This window comes from Callorhinus ursinus, unplaced genomic scaffold (genome assembly GCF_003265705.2).
Source record: "Callorhinus ursinus isolate GAN/ISIS: 27379988/994484 unplaced genomic scaffold, GSC_fseal_2.0 scaffold2, whole genome shotgun sequence".
NCBI classification, from domain to species: domain Eukaryota; kingdom Metazoa; phylum Chordata; class Mammalia; order Carnivora; family Otariidae; genus Callorhinus; species Callorhinus ursinus.
Genome location: NW_027397064.1, coordinates 42,006,961 through 42,033,432, shown reverse-complemented (window position 1 = coordinate 42,033,432; position 26,472 = coordinate 42,006,961). Strand labels below are relative to the sequence as shown.

General features: G+C 40.4%; 1 protein-coding gene and 1 non-coding gene across 2 annotated transcripts in view; both read right to left on the bottom strand.

The window, feature by feature from the left end:
* NEMP2 (nuclear envelope integral membrane protein 2) overlaps positions 1–26,472 on the bottom strand; it is a 144,020-nt gene that overhangs the window by 106,478 nt on the left and 11,070 nt on the right. The window lies entirely within an intron of this gene.
* Positions 826–929, bottom strand: LOC112808077 (small nucleolar RNA U13). Its single transcript, XR_003204257.1, has one exon. It is a non-coding gene; the product is annotated as a small nucleolar RNA U13 (small nucleolar RNA).

Genomic DNA, 26,472 nt, shown 5'->3' with positions numbered 1-26,472 from the left:
TCGAGGCAAGAATTTCCAAGAGCAAAAAAGACTGTGACTCCTTGAAAGCACAGATGATGGGATGGTTAGCATTTTCTAGCAATCAAATGTATTTTTTAAAGATTTATTTATTTATTTGAGAGTGATCATGAGCGGGGGTGGGGGGGGGGCAGAGGGAGAGGGAGAGAAGCAGACTCCCGGCAGAGCACACAGCCTAGGCAGGGCTGGATCCCATGTCCCCGAGATCATGACCTGAGCCAAAATCAAGAGTCAGATGCTTAACTGACTGAGCCACCCAGGTGCCACGCAATAAATATTTTTTAATTAAAGTATATGTGCTGTTTTTTAAGACATAATGCTATTGCACACTTAAGAGACTACAGTATAGTGTAAATATAACTTGTATATACACTGGGAAATCAAAAAATTCAATTTACTTGCTTTATTGCCATAGTTGCTTTATTGAGGTGATCTGGAACCCAACTCACAATATCTCCAATGTATGCCTATATGCAGTTTATTTATTTTTAGCTATGAGATGTATTTATTTTAATTTTTTAAATTTAAGTATAGTTAACAGTGTTATATTAGTTTCAGATGTATGATACGATTCAACCATTCTACACATTTCTTAGTGCTCATCAAGGTAAGTGTACTGTCAATCCCCTTCATCTATTTCGCCCATCCTCCCACCTACCTCCCGTCTGGCAATCATCAATTTGTTCTTTGCATTTGAGTCTAGGTTTTTTGTTTTGTTTTGTTTTGTCTCTGCTTACATGCAGTTTAAATAGAAAACTTGCCAGGTATACTCACAAGAAATAATGCTTCTTTTATTTATTTTTTTTACATTAGATGGGTAATGTGCCCAGGTCGTAACAAGGTTTGAGGGAGTCACATGTCACAGAATGCCCTGGACAGCCAATCATAACGTTTATGAGCTACAAAAGGTCTCGAAATACTGCCTGAAGTATGAGGATGAACATTAAGATAAATTAGATGGCGTGCTTTAGTTACGTTTCAGGTGGTGACTAGAGAACGCACAGAGTAAGTTTTGCATGGACACATCTATTAGTTGGCAGACCCATGCCATGCCCCATGCTAGGGGCTCTTTGCAGAGTGGGGGAGAAAGGAATTCTCTAGAAAAGTTTGTCAAGCCCGAGATGCTGCTTATGTTTATTTAGAACTAACTCTTCTTCCTTTCCAAAGAAGAGCATTGATTGCTTTTCTTTTCATCTTTCCTATCAAAAGATGGGAAATATCACCAGAAGAAAACGATCTAGATTTATTTTTACTTTCGTCGCAAACAAGTATATAATGCAAGCCCCCATGATGGAACTGTATAGCTGTGGCTATGCCACCAAAGTATCAGGGATGCTGTCTTTCGGGGGGGGCGAGGGAAAACGACTAGAGTTGGGAATCTGGTATGTGGAAGTATATGAATATACAAACGACATTTATGGATCCGGAGATACCCATCCACCTATAAGTACAGCTAGTTGCCATCAAGTCACTAAGCATAAAAACTGTTGTGGGTGTTTACAACTTTTTTAAAAAAGGCGTATTTGTGTTAAAAATATGTTTTCTGGGCGCCTGGGTGGCTCAGTTGGTTAAGCGACTGCCTTCGGCTCAGGTCATGATCCTGGAGTCCCGGGATCGAGTCCCGCATCGGGCTCCCTGCTCAGCAGGGAGTCTGCTTCTCCCCCTGACCCTCTTCCCTCTAGTGCTCTCTATCTCTCATTCTCTCTCTCTCTCAAATAAATAAATAAAATCTTTAAAAAAAATGTTTTCTAATTTCCCAAATAGTCTGTGTAAGAAGATGGGAAATTTGGGTGAAAAGATAAGAGTGGGGAAGGAAAGTACTAGAAAAAAATTGGAAACACATGCATATAAACATCACAGTTTTTTGTGTTTCCGGCCTTTTACATATATGGAAGAAGGTGTGTGTTGTGTTTCCAGATCTGACTTAGCCCAGCAACCAGTATGAGTTTGGCCAAGTCACTTCCCCTCCTTGAGCCTTTGTTTCTGTATCACCAAAATAAAAGAGGAGAGGAAAAAGAAGCAAGAAGCTGGCACTAGCATAGGATGCAGCTCCCCTAAGCAGTACTGAGAGTCCCATCCAGCCCAGCACTTTATGATCATTACTATGAGTATGTTAATTGTGTTATTTCGCACAGATTAATTATATGGGTTATTGCTATTGTTTCTCTTGCCTGTTTGTTTGTTTGAAGGATGTTGGTAGGTAGTTTTGCTAAATGGTGCTTTACTTGGTTAAATTTCCTGTGAGATCTCTACCAACATGACTGACACTTCTAGAAGTTACCAGTTGTATCTGAAAGCCTCTGATGCTGGTGGAAGTTTTAGTTAAGCCAAAACCCTCCTCAAGTGGGTTTACTATGGGTGCTCACTGTTCACAAAGGGGGTGGTTGGTGACTTGCCTCAAGAAGATTGTGGTGAAGAACACAGTCACTTCAGACCTGTGGCCAGTGAGACAGGGGCCTAGATGAGGAAACAGTAGTGTGCAGTATGGTGTTGAAGACAGAAAAGATCCCTATGTTGCCACAAGTGATCGGTGGTATGTGAAAATTAAATTATGCCGAAGTCCTCTAAATCTTGTGAATACTAAACAATTCATTACTAGCCACAAAATGACTTTTGAGAAAGGAAATACGCTACCTGAAAATGTCCTGCTGTCTTGGACAAGGGCTTGGACGACGAGAAGGAAAAACCGACACCTAACCAAAAGGAATAGCATAAAGAATGCCCATGTGTCAGTCACCGTTAAAACACAGTTAAAACCTTTCATGACAGAAGGAAGGACCGCATAGAGATGACCCATACAGTAGTCAGAATCGCCGGCTAAGGCTCAGCCACGACTCTAAAACCTAAGAATAAAATCAACAATCCCTCTAATTGTTTATCACAATGCTTCCTTTAGAAATTTTACTTGAGGAGCTGGGGTGGAGCAAAGAATAAAAAAATCCTTTCTGAGCCTGCCTCACATCTAGTTTGAAAGTAGAATTTCTTTACTGGAACTGCTGATCTGTAAGGCCACCAGTTTATGTGGGTTTCAAAGGGCTCTTAGAGTTCAAGTATGGATGTGTTCTGTTCGTGTGCCAGTACCGTGCGCATACACACGCACACCCGCCCCGTTTATATCTCCAGGCCAGGGTTTCTCAATCTCTGAACTATTGATATTTTGGGTCAGTGAATTCTTTATTCTGGGGCTGTCCTGTGTATTGTAAGCTGTTTAGCAGCATCCCTGGCCTTACCTACCAGAAGCCGGTACCACTTCTCCTCTCCTCTTACCTACGCGCCCAGCTTCCCACGACAGCCCCAAATGTTGCCAAATGTCTCCTGGGGGACAAAATCTCCCTTGGCTAAAAATCACCGCCCGCGGCTGAGATGGGGAGATTTAGTGAGGGGAAAGGGGACAGACAGTGAGGAACAGGAGGCTTTTCTCTAGGATGCAGACATTTATTCTCAAGGTTATTTCTATTTATGGAAATTATTCAAAGATGCTTACAAGTGTTTTTAGGAAGCTGATTTCATTCCAAGCAAGCCAAGTATTACAAATATCGTTTTAAACTGTAACTTATAACTGCTTTTCTACAGAATGTCTTAATGGAGTCAAGCATTTGCCTTGAAGAATGTTATCGAGTCATTCATTGTTTTCCTAACTTGTGGCATTGCTGGCCGTCCACTTGGAATAGCATCATGTGCTATTTTGCCTTTTTCCCCAAAACTTTGCAAACTACTTTGATACACTGCTGAAAATACATATTAGCAGAATAACTTATTTTTTTTTTTACCACAATTCTCAAAGAACCCACATTGTATACTTGCTAGGAGAGCAATTATTTGTAATCTGAATGTAACTGAGGCATACTTACCTAGACCCATTTTACCATGTTACCACACAGGCTTAAATTATTTTGCTGGTGGCAAAGTATGCAGTTTGCATACAACACTGAGCTTACCAGGTAACTTTATGACCGAACCTCATATCTGAAGAGTGACTAGGAATTAATATACCTTAGTTAGAAGCTTAAGGATATGCCCTTATTCGGTGTTTACATTTTTTTTAAGATTTATTTATTTATTTGAGAAAAAAAGCAGGCAAATGGGGGGTGGGGTGGGGAAGGGCAGAGGGAGAGAGAATCTCAAGCAGACTCCCTGCTGAGAGCAGAGCCTGACGCAGGGCTCGATATCGCACCCTGAGATCACAACCCTGAGATCACGACCTGAGCCAAAATCAAGAGTTGGACGCTCAATGGACTGAGCCACCCCAGGTGCCCCTTGTGTTTACAACTTATCTTGACTTGTATTTTACTCCCAAAGAAGAGGAAAACAGTATAAATGGTGAGGGTTTTTGTGTGTGTGTGTGTTTGTTTTTGGTGGTGACACTCCAGGACTTTCCTTCTACAATTTATTTCAACATCATTTATGGAACCCTGACTGTGAGCAAGGATTTATGCCAATTCTTAGCAGATTTTATTTTTGCAGTAAAATCAGACGTATTTCTTTTAAAATTGTGCTGTAATGAATTTTTTCTCTATCATTTTGATGTCAGTGAAGATTACCACAAAAGTTAATGTTTTCTTCATCTATAAATGCGAGACTAAAATCAAGGAATAGAAGAGAGGGAATCTACAAAAGGTAGGCGAGGTTTTTAAAAAGCCAAACATGGGGCACTTGGGCGGCTCAGTTGGTTAAGCGTCTGCCTTCGGCTCAGGTCATGATCCCAGGGTCCTGAGATTGAGCCCCACATCGGGCTCCCTGCTCGGCGGGAAGCCTCCTTCTCCCTCTCCGACTCCCCCTGCTGGTGTTCTCTCTCTCTCTGTCTCTGTCAATTAAATAAATAAATAAAATCTTTAAAAAAAGAAAACACTTCTTTAAAAAAATAAAATAAAAATAAAAAGCCAAACATATAATATTATAAGATTAAAATAGGTGGTGAGCATTCTGTTTATCGCTTTACTATTTGGCATCAAGTGGACAAACAACAGACACTCTCAGACTAAACTTTTATTTTCATCTGGATGGACAGCGGGCCCAGAAGATCACAGGTTAAATTCTTGAAACATCTGTAATTTCAGATGAGTTCTCAGAAAAATACATACTTTCTGGACTATAAACTGTCCACCATATTTTTCCATATTTGCTACTGATTTATTATAATGTGTTAAGTATCAGTAAATAGGATCAGCATAAATATCACTACTGCATTTTAGGGCTTTAATTCTTACTTGCTTTTAGATTCTGTATCTTTTATGTTAGGTGCTGGGTCTCTAATTTGGTGTTGATTTACCTAGCTGTGTGGGAGTTATGTAAAATTATCCAACCGATGTAAGCCAGGTGTTCACAGCTCTTTATGCATCAGGGACTACACTGGAAGCTATCCAAGAGTAGGTGTCTGTGACCTATATAGCAAGCATGACAAAGACGGCACACAGACTTACTTCCAGTGTCCCTTGGAAAGTTGTCCCCTCAAACTCCCTGACCTCCTCACAGGTTCCCTGCCTCCCTAATCCCAGTCTCTTTCCCACAATCACTTGGGAGAATTGTCTTTGGCAACAGTCAGATCCATGGCGCCTGCCTGTACTGACATGGAGAGTTTGCAGCAGCACAATGGCCTCCACCTTCTCCCATGGCTGAGCTCCATCTTTACACCTCTACACCTCTAGCTGGTCTGAATGGTACAGAGGACCTAGAAGTTTAGAAAATTACTTTTCAAAGGTTTCTAACCTCAGCTCTAGATGTCACAGAAAACAATACATTTGCCATCTTTAACAAAAAGTGTTATTTTAAAAACATTCTGTCTTGCTCTTCCTCTCATTTTTTTCTATATGTGGTTTCTAATTCTTGTTCCTTGATTATTCTTTTCAAAGAGGGAGAAGCAACCAGAAAATACTGGAGAAGGAAAAGAGACTCGCTAGTGGAGGGTGCATGGGGAAGATTCTCAGCATTCGTTTCAGGGTAAGACCGGTGCTGCTGGAATAGAAACCCCTGGCTTGGTGGAGGAATGTATGGCGGCAGTCATGGAACCAAGTGGCTAGGACCTTGGCAATGTGTGCCTAGCTTGGCAATGCAGCCAGCTCTCCTGCCCTCCTGCTGCCCACAGTTCCGGAGTCCTCCTGTGAAGGCTGCTCAGGAATGAGCTGAGGGAGTACGAACAACTGTTATGGGTTGAATTGTGTGCCCCCCCCCCCCCCATAGATGCTGAAGTCCCAACTCCCAGTATCTCAGCATATGACTTTATTTGGAAATACGGTCATTGCAGACATAATTATAGTTAAGATGAGGCCATTCTGCTGTAGGTGGGTGGGTAATACAACATGATGAAGGTCCTTATAAAAAGGGGAAATTTGGATACAGAAGCATATAAGAATCCATGTGAAGATTGGAGTTATGCTGCCACGAGCCAAGGGACTATCAGAAGCTAGAAGAGAAGCCTGGAATGATTCTTTAGTGCCTTCAGAGGGGTTAAAGTCCTACCAACATCTTGATCTCAGACTTCCAGTTTCCAGAACTATGAAACAATAGATACCTGTTGTTTAAGCCACTCAGTCTGTGGTAATTTGTTAAAATAGGCAAAGCAAACTAATATAATAATGTAGCAATGATGGAATTGTCCTGATCTTGACTAGAATCTCCCTGAAGAAGTGCTGGTTTGATGAAGCTAAGAAGCTAAGCATGGTCTAATCCAAATACCTAGAAGGAAACCTGTGTGTATCGATAATAGACATACACATGTAAGGACATAAATAAAAACACACTGCAACCATTTCTAAGCAATTCCATGAATATAGTAAATGCTGAATCTACCTGTTACATTACTTAATCACTCTTGGGTTTCCTAAATGTCAGAGGATCTGTATCTCCAGCTACTAGGGTAATTCCAGGAGCTGAGCCCTCTGGACCAACCTCCTTCTACAATTCAACTCACCAACATTTACTAACCTGTGTGCCAAGAATTCTAAGCAATGGCAGTAGAATAAAGCATCAGATACAATTCTGGCCCTTAAGTAGTCTTGTTATTTAGTAATTAACAATATTAGGCAGAACTCTTCAAGAATCTTTCATTTATTAACATATATGGGATTCTGCCCATTTACACCCAGGAATGCTCAAGACTCTTAATCACAGGTGATAGAAACACAACTCAAGCTGACTTAAACCAACACACAAATAAAACCCTGAGCAATTCAAGGGTGCAAGTATAACTTAAGTAGTGTATTAGTCAAGGTTCTCCAGGGAAACAGAATCCATGGGGGAGACAGAAGGAAGGAGAGAAGGTAGGGGACAGAGAGAAGGAGAGGAAGGAAGGAGAGAAGGGGAGGCAAAACAAAACAAAACAAACCCCAAAACAGATAGAAATAGAGACAGAAAAGAGAGAAAAGAGATTTATTTAAGGAATTTGCTCACAGAATTGTGGTACAATGTGTAGGGCAGACTGGTAGGCTAGAAATTTAGGTATGAGTTGACATTGCAGTCTTGAGTCTGAATTCTGCAGGGCAGCAGGCTGGAAACTCAGGCAGTGTCTCTATATTGCAATCCTGAGATTTCCTTCTTGGGATACCTGTCTTTGCTCTTAAGGTCTTCATATGATTCCATGAGGCTGCCCACATTATGGAGGGTACCTGCTTTACCCTGATTTAAATGTTCATCTCATCAAAAGAATACCCTTACATAAACATCGAGATTAGTGTTTGACCAAACCACTGGGCACCATAGCCTAGCCAAGGTGACACATAAAGTTAACCACCACTAGCAGTGTGGAATCCAGAGAGTGCTCCCAAATCATCAGAAATCCACCCCTCCCCGGCTTCCTCGGGGAAGGCTTGAAGTGACCCATCTTCCAGTCCATGCCCTGGTGAACAATCACTGTGGCTAAGGGAATGCAATTCCCTGGCAGGGGCTGAGAACAGAGGTATGGGTGGTTGTATTATAGAAGGGATGTTGAGCAGGCATCAGGAGCTGTTCAACTAAAGGATCTCACCAACCAGGAGGAAGAGATAAGCGAGTGTCATTTTGAAAGGAAAGAGAACATTTTGTGCATATCCAGTCCTTAAAGGTACTTAAAGGTGAGTACTTAAAGGTGGGAAACAGAAGGGAGAAAGGAGAGACCCTTTGGGAGAAATGAAGGGCTCTTGCTGGAATGTCCTATAGGCTCCTGCAGCTGGAGGTGGGCAGATACTCCAGTGGTACACCAGATACCATAGGCAACTGATGGGCTTACATCACATTAGCTTGGTTTAAACTACTTGAATCACATGAGATATTTCTTTGAGGAAAATTTACTTTTTCTCATTGATTTAAAGTCAGTAATTTCTGGGCGCCTGGGTGGCTCAGTCGTTAAGCGTCTGCCTTCGGCTCAGGTCATGATCCCAAGGGCCCTGGGATGGAGCCCCGCATCGGGCTCCCTGCTCAGGGGGAAGCCTGCTTCTCCCTCTCCCACTCCCCCTGCTTGTGTTCCTGCTCTCGCTCTCTCTCTCTCGGTCAAATAAATAAATAAAATATTTAAAAAAAAATAAAAAAAATAAAGTCAGTAATTTCTGTTCCTCTGAACACAGAATTGCTTTTAATTATAAATGCATGACATTTAAAAATATTTAAATACAAATATTTTTACACCAACGGGTGTGGAATGTGGGGTGTGGATGTGGGGATGGAAGCAATGAATTTTTTCCCATACAGAAGCCCTGCTAGAAAAACATTTTCCCTTAGTCATTGTTAGAAAAATCACCCCTCTCAGGGATGCTTGTTATCTAAAATTAAATGGAATTGGCATTTGGAGATTTTTGAATAATTTAGCTGGACTTATTTCGGCTATTACATAATGGTTACAAATGGGTCAAGGCCCCGGTCACGTCAGGGAATTAAGAAATGGATTTGTTTACATGGCCATTGTTCATGTGCCTTCCCGCTCTCAACTTCTGCTTCCATCCCCATGGTAACCCCCCCCCCCCACTCCTCTCCCGCCAGCAGCTCCACAGGGACAGAGACTACCTTCCACTCACGCCCTCCCTGGTGTGGGCTCTGACAGATCGCACAGTGCATCAGTGTGTGTCCAGTTGCACTGAACTTTGTTAGCTGGGGATCCTAGGCATTTAGGAAGACAGAGACTGCTAGGACAGTTCTGTAAATTCTCAGCAAAGTTCCTTTAGAACAAAGTTGACAGTGTTAGAACAAGAACAGCTTTGCAAGTTTCTAAACGCACAGTTGCTGCTCCTGGCAGCTGCTTACAACAAAAATCTTACTTGCAGCTAATGTCTGTCACATAATGAAAACCTACTAGGCAAAATCTGAAGTATTTTTCCTATATCCCCACTATTCAGCTTTTTCGAACTTTTTTTTTTTTTTTTTTTTACATTTCTCTTCTCTTTACGATAAAATGAAAGAATGTGTTACACACTCTGAAAGGAATTCCGGGTGTGAATAGGTAGCTAGGGATGGTTCCTCTGTTCATCTGTAGGGGCCTCCTTTCTTTCCACTTCTGCTTTCTTTCTTGGGGAGTGGCTGGGAAAGAGGCATAGACAGGGTCACCCTGAAGAGCTCCCCTAGCAGTACAATGATTTGAATCCATTGAGGGTGACTAGAAGGGGTCAAATATAAAAGATGGTCATGCTTTCTTCTACTCCAAACACCACTTTCTGGGACGTGAACAGGGCTATAGATCTTGAAGATCCATTTCTCCATGGATGGCGAGGCCACTTTGCCTTACCCCAGCCACTCAGGCAAACAATCTCTCTTTTTTTCTTTTGAACACAGGCCAGTCCCCACCCCCAGCTTTAACTCAACACTTTCCATCCATGAGCTTTAACAGAAACTACCAGGTGCCAACTCAGTGCATTGAAAGGAGTTTGCAGACATTACTGCTAATCTGCATACAGCCCTGCGAGACAGGCTAACATCATTTCCCATTTCACCTGTGCCGTTCAGAGAGGCTACGTAACATCCCCAAGGTCAAAGCATTAAGTGGCCAAGTCAGGAAGACTGGGTCTCTTCAGCAGTAAAGCCCATGTCTATTCCCAGATGGGTTTTAATGCTGCTTGGCAGTCTGGCATTCATCTGTTAAAAAATGAACACTTTCGGGGGCCTGGGTGGCTCAGATGGTTAAGCGTCTGCCTTTGGCTCAGATCATGATCTCAGGGTTCTGGGATCGAGCCCCATGTCAGGCTCCTGGCTCAGCGGGGAGCCTGCTTCTCCCTCTCCCTCTGCCTCTCCCCTGCTCATGCTCTCTCTCTCTCTCTGTATCTTGAATGAATAAATAAAATCTTAAAAAAAAAATGGACACTTTCATTCTGCTGCCTCCCTAACCTGAAATCTTGGATCACACCCTCATGCCTCCTATATTACTTCTGCCTCTACCTGAATGTCTGTTGGTACTTCACATTCCATATGATCAAAACTGAATGCAAAACTGTTCCTATTGTTCTCTGTCTTTAACTCAATCAGGTTAGATATTGGCTCTAGAAACCCGGGACCCCCGACTTTCCCCTTTCTGTCATTCTCTCTTTTTTTTTTTAAAAAGTGGTCACCAAGTCCTATCGATTCTTTCTCTCACATACACATACAAGTACACATATTCTGCCATAAAATCCTCCTTGATTTCTCTGGAAAACTTGTTCCCTCTGCATTTCCGCTGCTGTCAATACATACCTTGATTATAAGAACACATACCACTGTACTTGGAATGTCTATTGATAGAGGACATGTCACCCCCGCCAGAAAGAACTCTATATTGGCAAAGATCTCCTATTGCCTGTGGTTGGAACTCAAGGCATCTTGCACTGTTTCTGGTACATGGTAGATCCTCAATACCGTTGGTCTGAATTTAACTGGAGTGTATCCAAGGAACAAGGGTCTCATAGTGATTTGAATACCTCCTTACAATTAAGCTGAGGCCCAAGCAAAATAGGTGAGATTTCAAAGTTTGTCTTTTATGTTGGTGACCTCTTCTTTTTCAGTTCCTTTTCCCTACCAGTAACAGCCCCTCTCCTTTAAGATCCTCAGTGACCTTTTACATTTTGCTCTGTCCCTTTCCCCAAATTAGGAAGGATCTAGAATCATCACTTGTATCACAACTGAAACTCCCAGCTCTACCACACACTAGCTGGAATCCTGGGCAAGTTCTTAACTATTTGAAATTGTTTCCTCATCTATAACATAGACATGAAAATACCTGCCTCCTAGGGTTGCCATCGAGATTCAAAAAAAAAAAAACACACACACACAAACCACACAACTCTAAGTAAAACATTAGCATGATCCTAAGCACATAATAATGGCCCAATTAATGTTAAAAGAAGACTGCCTTATTTATACCAATATGCTAATTCTTCCCAATTTTATTTACTTTAAAAAAAATACTAATTGTGGAACGTATTATCTCCTATTAAAGAAACCTATTCGTTCAACTAATATCTACTGAAACTTCCCTGGCGCCTTGCTTCTCATCTGGGAACACAGGAAAGAAAAGCAGATCCCGGCACTGGGAAACTGGGAAGTGGAATTTCCCACCTTTGTGATAAGGTCAGCAGTACAGGGACTTACACACGAACCTTTCCAGTGTTCAGAGGAAGGTGTGGGGCACAGCCTAGTGAGGGGTGCTGAGGGCAAGTTTCCCAAAGAAGGGTTCCAGTAGGGCTGAAATCAGTCAGAGGGCAATCTTGTCAGAGGAAACATGAACAAAGGGACAGAAGCCAGACAAGGTCTGACAGGAGAGGACAAATGACAAGTCATTTGGTTAGCTGTAGCTTGGGTGTGTGTAGGAGGGGGTGGGGGAGTTAGAAAGATGAGGCTAGAAAAGATAAGCCGGCGGCCAAATCCTCAGGGGCAATAGCAAGTAGGTGGGAAAGGTGTGGGTTGGGGTTCTTCTATCCCAGGAAATCTCAGCTATGTTTGCATACTGCAGTCACTGGGAGCTTTTAAAAGTACTTAAGCCTAGGTCCCTAGACCATTACATAGAAATCACTAGGGGTGGAACTGAAGCATCATTTGTTTTTTTTTTTAAAGTTCTCCAAATGGTTCTATTAGAATTTGAGAACTGCTATATAATCTAGTCCCCAAAATCACACCAATCCAAATTCGGCTGTAAAGGTAACAACATAATAATCACTGGCCTTTAGAATGGGGTGGGGCTGTGTTTTTTTAATTATTTAATTTCTCATTGTGGTAAAATACACATAAAGTTGATCATTTTAACCATTTTCAAGTGTATAGTTCAGTACCACTAAGTACACTCACACTGTTGTGCAACCATCACTATCCATTTCCAGAACTTGTTATCCCAAAATGAAACTCTGTGCCCACTCAACACTGGTTCCCCATTCCTCCCTCCCACAGCCTCTGGGAGCCGCCATTCTACTTTCTGTCTCTATAAATTTGACTACACTAAGTACCTCATGTAAGTGCCACCATATAGTACCTGTCCTTCTGTGATTGGCTTATTTCATTTAGCATAATGTCCTCTAGGTTCACCCATGTGGTAGAATGTGTCAAAATTTCCTTTCTTTTTAAGGTTGAATAATAATCCATTGCATGTATATAGCACATTTTGATCCATTCATCCATCGACAGAAACTTAGGGTGTTTCTACCTTTTGGCTATCGTAAATAATTCTCCTATGACCATGGGTGTACAAATACCTGTTTGAGTCCCCGTTTTCAAATTTTGGGGGGTAAATACCCAGAAGTGGAATTGCTGGATCATATGGTAATTCTATTTTAATTTCTTTGAGGAACTTCCATACTGTTTCCACAGTGGCTGCACCATATTACATTCCCACCAGAAATGCACAAGGGTTCCAATTCCTCCAATTCTTTACCAATATTTTCTGTTTATTTTGTGGGGTTTTTTTTTTCATAATAGCCATCCCAGTGGGTGTGAAGTAGTATCTCATTGTGGTTTTGATTTGCATTTCCCTAATGATCAGTAATGTTGAACATTTTTTATGTGCTGATGAGCCATCTGTAATATCTTCTTTGGAAAAATGTCACAGTATTTTCCCATTTTTTAATTGGGTTGTTTGTTTTTTGTAGAAGTTCTTTATATATTATAGATATCAATCCTTTATCAGATATATGATTTGCAAATATTTTCTCCCATTTCATTGGTTGCCTTTTCACTCTGTTGATAGTATCCTTTCATGAACAAAATTTTTAATTCTGATGAAGTTCAATTCATCTATTTTTTTCTTTTGTTGTTGCTTATAGTTTTAGTGTCATAACCCCAGTGCTTTACAGATGCGTGCACAAGGTCCTGCAGGTTGGGCTCCCCACAGAGAAGACTGAGGTGGAGGCTGGTATATATAGTATATTAGGCAGTGCTCTTGGCATCACCACTTGTGGAAGGGAAGGGAAAGGAGCATGGGCAGAGGGAGAAATTGGGCTGTGACAAAATCTCAAGGAAAGCCTCAACTGATCACCACAGTGAATTCCAAAGCTGAGGAGGACCTTCAGAGATGTCCTTCATTTGTGTGATGGGGATAGCTTTTATATTTGACCAGTCATTGGATATGGGGTGCTACTAGAAGGGGCTATAACTGAGGGTGAGGTAGTTCTCTTGAGCCCAGGCAATTCCAAAGAAGGCTGATAGCTGAGGACTACTGGCCATGAGCACTCCCAGCATCTGGGGAAAGAGGCCTTTATTATTAGAAGGGGATCTGAGTGATATATCATGCAACACATTCCCAAAGAGGTCTCTTCTTGCCTGCTTTGGTCTCCTCCTGTAAAGGGGATCTGGGTGACATATCACCACCCACTACAGTCCCAAAGAGGTATCCTCTTACTTGCTTTGATGCTCCTGGCCCACTGGCACTTTACTATAATTTAGGGAGGCATCTAAGGTCACCAGGAACCCCCAGCCTATTCTTGCTAGGCCCACCCTTTCCCTTCCCTTCTTCACTCTTCATTTTTCAATCCCTGGTCTCTCTCTTCCCCACCTGCACTTCTGTTGAAGACTGCAGTTGAATGTCATGGCCCAGAGTTCTTGCCACCTCAAGCCTTTCATTACTCAAGACATACTGAGCAGAAATGGAAGCAGAAAGTGGTTGCTTAAATCCTGGAGAATGGGTGGATGGGTTGAGGGAATAGCAGAGAAATGTTGGGATAAAATACTTAGGCGCAGAGAATCCCAGGATGGGAGCTCAGGTACTGAGGGGGTGGATACTGAATCAAGTAAGTAAGTACATGATGAGAAAATTAAGAAGAAAAAGGATGATAGTTAAATAACACTTGACGTTAGGGACACAATAAACATTGACCTTAGTTTTAGATGCTGAAAAAATGGCAAAATGGGAAGAAAAAAATACAAAGTTAAAATTTATGTCCAATTGTTATGCACTATAATAATTCAGTATATAATAAAATGTGTTAAAACTCATATGTATTAAAATCCTATCTCAAGTTGTATTTGATTAGAAGAGTAAACTCCTACTACAAATATGGGGCTTCATAAATTGTGGTTCACACTGTATGGAGATCTGCTCACAAGCCCAAAACATCAGAGGGAATGCTCACTGCAGTGCATCCTCTTTTAGACCGAAGGAAATGGTACTTCTGGATCCCTCCTGCAGCCCGTTAGCTCTCACAGATACAAAACCCATGTGCTGAGTTTCTAATCCTAAATGCTGAGACTTGCCTCTCATAAAAATTTCTCCTTAGTAACCTTATCTGTGTACTGCAACTATGTTTTGTGACTTTTTCAAAAAAACAATTGCTTAGAATATTTGAATAATTAGGTTTATGAACATTTCGATTCGTAGCCCCTAGGTAACCCACTCCACTTCAGTTTTCATTGAAATCCACACTACCCAAGGCCTTTATGTCATCTGAAGTCAGGCTCCATTTGGAGGTTCAGTAATCTTTTTTACTAAGTATTCCTGAGAAAGTATTATCTATTTGGAAAGGGTTTAGGGCAATCCAGATGGAGAAACAAAATGTAGATTTTATATTCTTCTTTTCCTTTTCTAGTTGTATGGCTCTAAGGATACCAGAATTTCCTCCCAGACCCACCCTACCACATCCCACCCCCACTCTCACCCAAAACTATGAGGGAGAAGGAATATACACTGATTGAAAACGTTTTCACCTGCATAGAATTTCCACTTGATTCCTATTTAATTTCTGAGTGTCGTTTCTTCTAATACTTCTTCTGACCCTATTTGTACGCCAGTCTACATCCTCAGACTAAGAGAACATAACATTTCTCTGGGGAAATTTACTCTGAAAAAACCCTCAAATGCAAATTCTCCGGAAAATAACATGATTATATGTTCTTTACAAACAAGTTTTCATATTTCCTTTATACTAGAGCCTCATTTCTCTTAGGACAGCCACATGGGAATTGAATGATTTCTTCAGCTGCATTACAGTTTTCTTTATCCTCTTCACCATGATTATCGCTATTAAGTTTTGAGCCTACATTTTAATGATTCAATCTTGGAAATGGTTTTGAGAGTTTCATGATCATTTCCTTAATTGTTTCCGTTTTTCAGGCTTCACTATGACATTAGCTATTGCCCTTTTTTTAAATTGCCTGAAAATCAGGATTTAAATTTTATTATCAAGTAGCTAAATGGAAAATCCCTCTCCTGGGATTCTTAGGGAGGCCACACGAGAAGCTTCCCAGGATATGCTGTCTCATCATAGAGCTAGGTTATAGGCTCAGGATCCCAGAACTGGGTCAGAAAACCCAAGACCTGAGCAGGTTCTCCACTCTGCTCACAACTTTATCCGTGTGATAACTCATCAAGGCTTTAGCAAAATCATCCTGCCTTTCTGCTGCTTTGTCCCCACTGTTTGCTTAGTGTGGCTCAAATTACAAATCCAGTCTTATCTCCTTTTGTCTATCCGTTTTTCGCGCTTTGCCAGGTGTTCTAGGTAGTTCCTTAGTTCTTATCATCAGTTTCTAGCAGTTCTTGGACTCCCCAGGCCCGAATGGAGCACGCTACAAATATGCCTCTTAGGCATCAGTGGCACCTCAGGAGAAACACCCAAACTCTCCCACCGAGACCTGAAAAAGGTATAGTACCACTGTGAGTTTTGGGGTATCCGAAGTCCTTCTTCCATCATCACTCCTTTCCTCCCTTCCACCAAGCAGAAGTTTTTAGATAGGAATAATGATCTCATCTTTGACAAAAAGAGACACTTTCCAATTACTAACTTCTAACTTCCTCTATGATTGGGTTATAGTGTTAATCCGAAAACACAGGAAGATTCTTTGTTCTTTGTTCTTTTAAAATTCTTATTAACCCCACAATTTTTTTTTTCAAGATTTCATTTATTTGGCAAAGAGAGACACAGCCAGAAAGGGAACACAAGCAGGGGGAGTGGGGGAGGGAGAAGCAGGCTTCCCGCTGAGCAGGGAGCCCAATGTGGGGCTCGATCCCAGGACCCTGCCACCATGACCTGAGCCGAAGGCAGACGCTTAACGACTGACCACCCAGGCGCCCCTATCCCCACAGTTCTTGCCTAAAATGTTGGGAGTTGGTGGAATGAAAATAAGCAAAGAATAATCTCTTTTCTCTCAGAGGTAGCAAAGCTGGTTCTCAATTTAAAGAGCGGAATTGGTCTTGCCATTGAGACTAATAGCAACCCATTTGCTGCTTGGCTCTGAAAGCACATGAAGTAGACTTTTAAAAAAATTTTTAATGTTATGATTTACTTTTCAGACTGTAATTGTCATACACAAATAATGCAAGGCTGAGCAGAGTTAAACCTGGGGTGTGTGCAGGGTCAGTTCCAGAAACATAAGACAGGAGGTGTTTCTATTCTGCCATCTAAGGGAGAGGTTCAGGAGGCAGCCAAGGGCATGACATATTGGTCCCTAGGCATTACACAGAACTACGAACAAGTACTAAAAGTTGAGAGTGAGAGATAAATAATGGCCACTGGGGAAAATGGCAAGCTAATAGGCAATAGGAAGTTGGGAAACAGAGAACAGAAATTAGAAAATAGAACCAAAGTCATTCAATTCATTCTGTCCTTCCCTGTCTTCCCCGGCTGAGACTGTTTTAGCCTGGGTGGCCGGTCCTGCATTGGCTCTTGGGACTCACCTTTTTAAGGGTGCCATCTTTTTCCAGGATGCAGAGCAATTCTTAATTTACCAGATGCCCAGAGAACTAAACTCTTAGTTGGATTTGATAATGTCTTTTCTTCTCAGAAGTTTTTTGAGGTTTTCGGAAGTTGACACCTTTACTGACTTCCTACAGCTTATTTTATATAACATCCAAGGCATACATGCTATTGAAATTTGTGCACAAATGTACCGTATCCTTACAACATAAGGATAGTATGGAAAGAAGCTATTATATTTACCTACCACAACCATTTGTTTGCTCTCATGTGGTGGAGACAAGAAAGAATGGTTGGAGGACAGGAAAGAGAGATACACAAAATTTCCTTTTGTAATATTCAGCCTTTTCCAGAAAAAAATATATAACCTAGCTCTAGTAGGCATTGTTTCCACATCTTATTACAATACTGAAAAGGACAAGAAGTCCCAAAAGAACTTCTAGATCTCATTAGTGTTAGCAATTCAGCCCTGCCCATCAATGGAACTTGAGAGCTATACAGGGAACCTTCTGAACCTGATAAGGGTCATCTACAAAAAACTCAGAGCTAACATCCTACATGATGGTGAAGGACTGGATGCTTTCCCCCTTAGATTAGCACAAAGATAAGGATATCCACTCTTGCCACTCCCATTCAACACTGTACTGGAGGACCTAGAAAGAGCACTTAGGCAAGGAAAAAACAAAACCAGAAGGCATCATATTGGTAACAAAAAAGTAAAACTATCTCTACTTGTGGATGACATGATCATGTATATAGAAAATCCTAAGGAATCCACTAAAAATTATTATTAACTAATAAACAATGTTAAAGGTTGTGGGACACAAGATCAATATACAAGTATCAATATATTTCAATATATTAGCAATTAATAATGTGAAAGTGAAACTAAGAAAACAATTTCATTTTAAAGTAGCATCAAAAAGACTAAAATAGGAATAAATTTAGCAAAATATGTATAACATTTGTACACAGAAAACTCTAAAACAACACTGAAAGAAAGTAAAGAAGATCTAAATAAATGGGAAGACACTTCAGGTCCAGAGATTGGAAGACTTGATTATTGTTAAAATGGCGATACTCCCCAAATTGGTCAGCAGATTTGATATAGTACATATCAGAATTCCAGCTGGCTCTTTTTGCAGAAGTTGTCTCACACTTCTCTGTTTCAAAATTTACTGCAAAGCCTCAGTAAACAAGTGTAATAGTGGCATAAAGATAAACATACAGATCAGTGGAATATAATTGAATCCAAAAATAAACCCTCACATTTATGGCCAGTTGATTTCTACAAGAAAGCCAGCCAAGACAATTCAAGGGGACCACTAGGTATCTACATGCAAAAGAGTGAAATTGGATGCTGACCCTGAATTGTATAGAATAATTACCTCAAAATGGATCAAAGACCTAAATGTAAAAGTTAAAATTACAAAAGTCTTAGAAGAAAATATAGGAATAAAACTTTTTGATCTTGAATTAAGTTTCGAGACACCAAAACACAAGCATCAACAAGAGAAGATAATTGGACAGCATCAAAATTAAAAACTTTTGAGCTGAGCTTTAAGAAAACAGAAAGACAACCCATAGAATTGGACAAAATACTTGTAAATCAAACATCTGATAAAGGACTTGTATCAGAATATATAAAGAATTCTTAAAATTCAACAATAAAAGAGAAATAACCCAATTAAAAATAGGCAACAGGCTTGAGCAGATATTTCATCAAAGAAGATATACAAATGACCAACAATCAGATGGAAAAAATGCTTATCATCATTAGCCATTAGGGAAATGAAAATCGAAACCACAGCGAGATACTACTTCACACCTACTAGGATGGCTATCATCAAAAATTTGGACAATAATAAGTGCTGGTAAGGATATGGAGAAATTTGAACCCTAATTCTTTTTTGGTGGGAATGTATAATGACATAGTCACTTTGGAGGACAGTTTCAGTTCCTCAAAAAGTTAAACAGAGTACCATTGACCTAGTAATTCTAGTTTTAGGTATGTGTCCAAGAGAATTGAAAACATAAGTCCACACAAAAACTTGTACACTAATATCCAAACCAGCATTATTCATGATAGCTAAAAAGGGGAAACAACCCAAATGTCCATCAACTGATGAGTGGGTAAACAAAATGCAGTATGTCCATACAATGAAATATTTGGCCATAAAAAGGAATAACAATGGATGAAACTTGAAAGCATTATTCCGAGGCCAAGGCGGCAGACATGAAAGGCCACATATTGTATGATTTCTTTTATATAAAATGTCCAGAATCCATAGGGACATAGAGAGTCTATGGCAACTTCACAGAGACAGAAAGTAGATTGGTAGTTGCCAGGGCTTGGGGGGAGGAGGGGTGGGGAGTGACTGTTAATGGATCCAGGGTTTCTTTTTGGGGTGATGAAAATGTGGAATCTGTGATCATTGTGCAACTTGGTGAATATACTAAGAACATTGAATTGCACACTTTGAAACGGTAAATTTTTTGGCATGTGAATTATATTTCAATAAACCTGTGGAAGGAAGGAAGGAAGGAAGGAAGGAAGGAAGGAAGGAAGGAAGGAAGGAAGGAAGGAAGGAAGGAAGAAAAGAAAGTAAGCAGTACAGAAACTAATCTGTGATGGTTTATTTAGGTCACCATCATCCCTGGCAACTTCAGTGCTATCAGGTATTTGCATTTATCAGCTTGTGTTTAGTTGTGTTTCCTTCTCTTTCTCTCTTCTCTTCTTTTTAATTTTGAGGCTTCAATCCAAGTCATCCAGCCAAATGGATTCTCAAACACGTGTTTCCAACATATCTAAGTCCATGGCTGAGGGATCCAGATTCAGGTAGGTAATTATGACCAAATTCATTTCAGTCACAGATTGTCAGGGGGCCTCTAGAGACCTAAACACTTCTCGTTTTCAAACATGGTGACATAAAATTATTAAATTAATGATAGGTCCCTTTTAGTGCCAGGTTAATATCTGAAAATAATAATCAATTTAAAAGTTAGAATGAATAACAAATGTAATGAAACACACATTCAAATGTACCCTGAGGAATGCCCTTTTATATTACCATATTAAGAATATATTAAAAAAAAAAAAAGAGCTGTACCTGTGGGTGTATAATGATTTTGCGTAGTTATGCAGCACCCTTCCTTTGACTTGCTCAGAATGCTTTATAGCATTTACTCCAGCAATTGTCACAACATCCTTGTGGGTGGCAAGCGTTGTGCTAACAAGCGCAGTCCAAGTGTGGGTCAGACAACCAACAGATACGTGGTCATCACGTGAGCGCTAGAGCCCAGGGAGGCATGAAATCCACATGGTCCATCCAATAATGCCTCACCTCCATCTGGCCCAAGTGGCATCTCCCTAGACTGATAACCTTTCTAACCAATGATGTTTCTGAGTTCCCGTTATTCTGGATATTCCAAGTGTTGTCAGCCACATCCTAAACAGATGGTCACTATCACACGATATGACTGTTTTGGATGTTAATAAGAATCACATGGCTAACACTTTCTAAAAAAAAGACAAAACAAAACTGGATTAGATATTGAAAATTGGACCTCAGGGTTTTTGTTTGTTTATTAGGTTTCCTGTTTTATTTCCAGAAAAGCACAGGAATATTCAAAATCTTATAGAGTATTTTGACATGGATTAATATCTACATTTGTTATATGTCACACAATCTGGGAATTTTAGAAGGCTCTATGAAACAAAAATGGTTTTTTTGGACGGCAAAAATTGAGAAGCCAAGAGCACAGACAGTTCTACTTAACATTTGGGCCTCAATTTCCTCATTTCGACTAACTGATCTCTTAGGGTTCCATGCAGCTATTTGATTTGCCGATTATATTTTCCTTGGTCATCTTAAAGCTTGGGCAGGGACCTGCATGTCGGGACAGTATCCATCTTATTTAGCAGTATATTCCCCATGCTTAGCACAGTTCTTGGTACATAGTATGTGCTCAAAAATATTTTTTGAATAAGCAAATGTCTACAGTATTCTGTTTTATAAGATTTTCTTTGACTGTGAGGCACTACAGTTGAAATTAAAGTTATCATAACCTTTCCCAGGAATTTATCTCTTGTATTGACAATGTGTTTTTATTTTTCCAGATGTCTTTCATTCCTAATTTACTGACTATCCTTCAACAAAAGGATATTATTAAGGGCGCCTGGGTGGCTCAGTCGGTTAAGCACCTGCCTTCGGCTCAGGTCATGATCCTGGGGTCCTGGGATCGAGCCCCACATCGGGCTCCCTGCTCAGCAGGAAGCCTGCTTCTCCCTCTCCCACTCCCCCTGCTTGTGTTCCCCTTCTCGCTGTGTTTCTCTGTCAAATAAATAAAATCTTTAAAAAAAAATAAAAATAAATAATTATTTATTTAAATATTAAATTATTAAGCTTTGAAGATTTCCAAACACCTCTGGCGAGGGCATTTCTGTAAGTATTCACGTGTTTCTCATTAATTTGAAAAGTTGATTTATACTTGCAGTATTTTTGGTATTTAACAAATAATAACATTTATATTATATCAACACTTACTTCATTGTTTTTCCTTTAAAAGTTCTTTAAAAATGACTTTTTTCAACCATCTTTCCTGGTTTTATTTGCCTCATTGCCATTAGTTACCAGCGGTGACTCTCTTCTTTTGATTGCCGGTATTTGTCCAGAAAACTTAGAGGAGATGTCCTGTTTGTCTTTGATTTTTGCTTCCAAAGATGTGCCACTGAAGAAGAGGAACTTCTTATAGAATGCATACGCTTAGGGGCATCTGTCTCTAACTTGACAAAAATAAAAGAATAAAGTTATGTGTTTCCTTCACACATTTAGAAGCCAGAAATAGATTTAGACGTACATTTTTCGATCTGTGTGCCAACCTAGTAAGTGGAGGGAAACAGACTGCAGGGAGGAGGGCTCCCACGCCTGCCCCCCCCGCCCCCCAGTGCTTTTCCTCCTCCGTGGGGCCAAGCTGCCTGCTGCCCCACGCACCGCTCCCCTGCCAGCCACACTCTTGTCCCCACAGCTGTCATGCTGCCTGGTGGTGCTGGGTGCCATGGAAATCACAGCCTCACTGCATGTCAGAGCTCAGGGACTTTGGGCCAGTTCCTTTTACACCACTGAACGCCTGCTGATTATTGACTCCATTTCAGATTCTTCACATTTCACCATCTAAAAGGGCTTGCAGAAGGCACTGGGACCAGCAGACCCTGCTGCAATATCTTGTGGTCAGTCTCCTGAGAAGGTTCTGGGTGCCCAGAGACGGGGTTGATGGGGAAGGCCTGTCTGCTATGGCTCTTTCCCCTTCAAGGAAGGAAGTGTCAGAGATTCCTCAAAGTATACAGCCCACCACTATAACACGGTTTGGGCTAATAGTATATGCAGTACACATGTTTCCTAAGAAAATATAAAATCAGTTTTGTAATGCCTTTCCCACCAGCCCTGCTATCACACAAAATACTGGGTGAAGAGTGTCCCCGTGGCCTGAGCTGGGCAGATCAAGAGTCACTCTCACTGGAGTCTGGAATTGAGACAGAAATGCTCAGCTGTCTGTGCACTGGGGAGCTGTGGATTAGCAGTGTTTGGGGCCATGTGCTCCAAGGCAGTGAAAACATCTGCAGAAAGAGAGAGGGAAAGAAAAATAAATTTACAGAGAGAAAAGCAGAGAGGAGAACAAGAGAGAGAGTGTGCTTCCTGGCTTCCTACAGGCTTCCTGGCTCTTGGGTCTAGTCTCTCAGGATACTGGGCTGCCCCCAACATTTGGCCTGAAGTTCACCTCTCTTATATGCAACAAAAAGTCTCCTAAAACATTGACTTCATGAGTGTTTTGACAACAAAGCACAATCATAATCCTTTTATCAAGTTCAATTATCCGAACTCTCTAGAATCTGAACTACAATGAACATCCCAGAAGTGATCATACCACATATCCAAGTGGTACAAGCTGTGTTTTTGGTCCAGAGGGGTGCAGAGTGTCACCCCTAACTAGCCCCTCCTCAAAAAACAGCAACTCACCAAATATCTATTGGGCAGCAGCTACATATTCTATATCAGGCCAAATGCTGAAGGTTTGAAAGCCATTGAGACAGTCCCTGCCTCCTAGAAGCTTTCAATCTAATGGAGAAGTTGGGGAGGTAGAGTGTACCATATTCCCCTGACGTACGCTGGTGAAAGAATTCAGTCCTCTGTAACATCACTCTCAGTGAAAACCTCAGTGTTGAAAAGGAAATAATAATACTATGCAGATGCTATTTGTTTAGTATTTCAAGAAGCCAAGCATAAGCGTTAGCTACAAAAATCTCAAACATTTTGAAGGTATGACTAACTTAAAATCTTTTGAAGATTTTGGATGAATGTTGCAGGGCTCTAGATGAAGAAGAAACGACGTCTTTCAAGATCCTTACATATCTAACCCAATGAAATAGATTACATACAATTTAACTTCCTTCTGCTGGTGGTGTGGAATGGGTCATAGAGTACCCCACCAAGTTTGATAGGATCATGTTGAATTTTTGACCAGGTTATCTATGTTGACAGTATGGCAAAGTCCTTATTGTCAGGGAAACAAGCTTTACACTTAGATACTGTCAGAGATCAGTTATAATGTCAACTGACTTTATAAAATTAAATCTTTATATTAATATTTACTACTTTTATATTGATTATGCATCAAAGATCATATGCTGTTTTTAAGTTAATATGGTATTCAGAAAGGCTTATAAAAGTAACTTTCATCTGATTACAAATTAACACATATTTATTGTAGAATATTTAGATAATAGACTAATATGGTGTGACTTAATCCACAAAACCATTTTATTGCCATAGTTATAACTTTTATATTTTAAATTTTTTAGATCCTTCCTTGCTCTATCAGCAGGAAGTCTAACATAGATTCTCCCTAAATTGTCTAAAGGCTCCAGGGGCTTTCCAAAGGTAGATAAGGCTGAGTCATATTTCCAGGGCAGGGTCTAGAAGGAATTGGTCTAGACCCTTTCACCAGTGCACAGTCCGTGGTATGGGAATACCCATGATGGTTCTGGCCATTGTGCAGACGTTGGTGGGGTCTGACCCGGGGCTCTGCAGTTGTCGGCCTCTTAGAATCCCTCACATACTCACACACTGGGCCAGGATGGTGTGTCCCAAGGAGATTCCCACTTAGCTGTGTGCTAGGCTTCCTCCAATAATGCCTAGGCCCTTAGTTTAAGCCAGAACACCAACTTAGGTCTGCCCATTTCTAAAGATAATTTTCTTTCAGGGCTTCATTATTCTTCTCTGATAATGAGCTTTACCCAGACTACACTGATAAATCTCAAAAAGAGTAGGGGTGAGTATTTGTCTCTGTCTTCCCAGTCAAAGCTCCATACTCAAATTGTCCAGCTATTTCATCAGGAATCAATTTTATGGTCATTGTAATGTGTGGCAATAGGTGGTCACCACAGAGTAAGTTGACTATATAGATTACAAGGAAAAAAAATAAAAATAGAGCGGCAGGCAGAGGGAGAAGCAGGCTCCCCGCTGAGCAAGGATCCCAATGCGGGGCTCCATCCCAGGACCCTGGGATCATGACTAGAGCCAAAGTCAGATGCTTAACCAACGGAGCCACCCAAGGATCCCAAAATTTATTTCATTCAAGGCACAGATTGAATGTCACTTCTCTCTGATCTCATCCTCTGGTGGAAGCTCCACTTACTCTAACCCACCCCAATCTGTACCTCTCTAAAGTCACTTATGTTATCCCCTGTATTGTTTTTATTTTTGCTCTTAAGTAAGAATTTCATTTTACTCAACTTTTTATCCTTCATGTCAACTGTGGCAGTGTTTTCCTTGCAAATAGTGCATACTTGACAAATACTTGTTGGAAAATATATGGATGCACAAGCTATAGAAAGATGACATATCAATTTAGTTAGCCCAAATTCTTTATTAAAATCAAAATGATAAGGATCAAGTACCTATTACATGTAAGACACCAGGTATTTACAATTTCAAACTTTTCTTAAAATCTACTTGGAAAAAGTGCAGATGTGAAAAATTATAAAGAGTAACTAATAAATACCCACACACCCACCAACCATATTAAGGAAGAATACTGGGGGTTACTCTTTCCAGGTCTTTATGTTTTAACCATATTACACATTACTTACAATGCATTTGCTGAATTATTTAAGAATATTAGATTCTGATGTAGAAAATAAGAGAAGCAAATACATAGGAAGAAGAATGAAACTAAGAATCGAAGCAAATAGCTTAAGAGGCAAGCAAAATTTGTAATATATGTTAAACAAGAAGTTAGTAACCTATGAGATATGCTAGACATAGATAAAGCAGAGCATTTGCGTAATGAGAACATAATTAGAAAAGGATGGAAAGAATAAGAGACTCCAAATAGTCATGATACATAAATATATATGAGGCCGTGAATCATCAAATATTCATGACACACTAAAGATACATGAGGAATATGAGGCATTTGTTATTATCAAGGTCTTATTTCAGGCAACCATTGGCTCCTCATGTCCTTTGCGCAAGGAATGCAAAATAGAATCCATAGCTGTCCATCAGGCTTATATGTGAGCTACAGCTATCAACCAGAAGCACTTGATTCCAAGCCTATAGAGCTACTGTGTGTTTTGACTTCAAACACCTTCTGAGTGTTCAAATCTCAATTCTGGTTCTTGCAAACATACCCTTAGCAAGGAAGACAGAAGGGACTGAGGACCAGGTAGTGTCATTCTTCTACCCTGTCTACAACATGTTTTAAATGTGTTAACCTAACCTATCTTTTCACCTTGCTTCTTGCTGTGTGTTTTCAATTGATTTAATAAACCAGGTGATTTAAGCATCTTATTTTGGTCCGTAAGCCTTTGTTTTGCAATCTCTTGGATAGCTTGCTTGTTACTGTACTTAAAGACTTCCATTGTGCAAAGGTAGTTTCCCACACAACAACAGTATTTACAAGTTTTAATCTGGATATAAATGGCATCATATTGTACATATTCATCTGCAATGTGCTTTTTTACTCACTATCATATTTGTGAGAATCTTCCAGAGACTTATGTAGATCCATTTCATTTATTTTCACACTATATCCACTATATGAATATGTCACAATTTGTTCATGAATTCTTCTGTTCATCTAATGTAGGCTGCTTCCAATTTTTTACTATTGCAATCAAGGCTGCTGTGAATATTCTTGTACGTATCTCCTTAGGCACATCACTCCTTAGGATGATCTCAGAATATAACCAGGAGTGCAAATTTCTGGGTCAAGGAGTATGCATATCTTTAACTTGACTAAATATTGCCAATTGCTCTACAAAGCAATTGCTTCAGTTCATACTCTTATCAGAAGTATATGAGTCCCTATGTTCTCAATCCTAGCCAACAGTTTGTGTTGTCACACTTTAAAA